This window comes from Lissotriton helveticus, chromosome 2_1 (assembly GCF_964261635.1).
Source record: "Lissotriton helveticus chromosome 2_1, aLisHel1.1, whole genome shotgun sequence".
In the NCBI taxonomy this organism is placed as follows: domain Eukaryota; kingdom Metazoa; phylum Chordata; class Amphibia; order Caudata; family Salamandridae; genus Lissotriton; species Lissotriton helveticus.
In genome coordinates, this window is record NC_136059.1 from 190,271,631 (window position 1) to 190,273,610 (window position 1,980).

Here is a 1,980-nt window from a genome sequence, read left to right on the forward strand (position 1 = left end):
TGCTATGCTATGTTTTGCTATGCTATGCTATGTTATGCTATGCTATGTTTTGCTCTGCTTTGTTATGCTATGCTATGTTTTGTTGTGTTTTATTATGCTATGCTTTGTTTTGCTATGCTATGCTATGTTTTGTTGTGTTGGTATGCTACGTTGTGTTTTGCTATGTTATTATGTTTTGTTATGTTTTGTTCAGCCATGCTATGTTTTGTTAAGCTATGCTGTTTTGTTATGCTATGTTTTGTTATGTTATGCTATGTTTTATGTTATGCTATGTTTTGTTATGCTATGCTATGTTTTCTTTTGCTATCCTATGCTTTGTTTTGTTATGCTATGCTATGTTTAGTTTTGCTATCCTATGCTTTGTTATGCTATGTTTTGTTGTGTTTTGTTATGCTTTGTTATGCTATGCTATGCTATGTTTTGTTATGTATGCTATGGTTTGTTTTGTTTTGCTATGTTTTGTTATGCTATGTTTTGTTATGCTATGTTTTGTTATGCTATGCTTTGTTGTGTTTTGCTATGTTTTGTTTTGCTATGCTATGCTTTGTTATACTATTCTATGTTTTGTTTTGCTACGTTTTGTTTTGTTATGCTATGTTTTGTTATGCTATGCTATGCTTTGTTGTGTTTTGCTATGTTTTGTTTTGCTATGCTATGCTTTGTTATACTATTCTATGTTTTGTTTTGCTACGCTTTGTTTTGTTATGTTATGCTTTGTTATGCTATGCTATGTTTTCCTATCCTATGCTTTGTTTTGTTATGCTATGCTATGTTTTGTTATGCTATGCTGGTGAGGGTGAGTGAGGGTGAGTGAGGGTGAGTGAGTGAGGGTGGGTGAGTGAGGGTGGGTGAGTGAGAGTGGGTGGGTGGGTGAGTGAGGGCGAGTGAGGGTGAGTGTGTTAGAGCGAGGGTGAGGGTGAGAGGGTTGGGAGGTTGTGTATCCTATGCTTTTTTTGTTATGCCATGCTATTTTTTGTTATGCTATGCTGATGAGGGTGTATGAGGGTGAGTGAGTGAGGGTGAGTGAGGGGGTGTGAGGGTGAGGGCGAGGGTGTGATGGTGTGTGAGGGTGAGAGGGTTGGGAGGGTGAGGGGGGTGTGAGGGTGACCTAAAAACGAAGGAGGAGGATTTACAGATTGCATGTTCCTTAATAACACCTAATAAAAACAAGTTTTTAAACCAGAAAAATATATGCAAACCCCAGCAAAATGAAATGAACAGGTAGATGTGAATAAAGATGAGAATAAATGTGCAATGCACACGAATATTAAGAAAGCCGAGCTAATTGGACGAAATTTAAATAAATTAGTGCTACGAAAAAAAATAATAAAGCTGTGCGCTTCGGCGAGATGGAGAAAGTTTGTATGAAGTACTCTTTACATTGTGAAAAGCGCAATAAACATCGTTGCCACGTGGGATGATAAAGCTGTGTGCATCGGCGAAATAATACAAAACTGCACAATACGACAAGGAACAGTGTAAAAAATAAAATAGACATCATTGTCAGCACAATCATGTAAAACCATATGATGCGCCACTTTAAAGTGTACATAAATCGTGCGCATCAGCTGAACACTAATCAAGGAAATCCCACCATGGAGTAATGGTTGTGATCAACATCAGATGGGTCGATAAAGCCACATGCATCGGCGAAATCATGTAGAATTGCACAATGCGCCCTTTAAATTGCAAATAAGATGTGCGCATCAGCGTAAAACTAAACAGGAAAAGCCAGCTCTGAGTAATGGTTGTGAGGGACGTTGCTATATAAACGGCAAACACAACCAATGGCCCGACGTTATGAAATGTGACATGGCACGTAGTGGATTCGCTGGAGGCAGCGTGAAAAGTCATAGTGCGAGAGCTGTGAAATGGCCTCCTGTCGTGACACACACGAGAACCGCAAATGTTATAACACAGTAACAGAGCGATCCCAATGAAGAAAAGGCAGAACTTCCGTCCGACTACGGGAAACTCCAC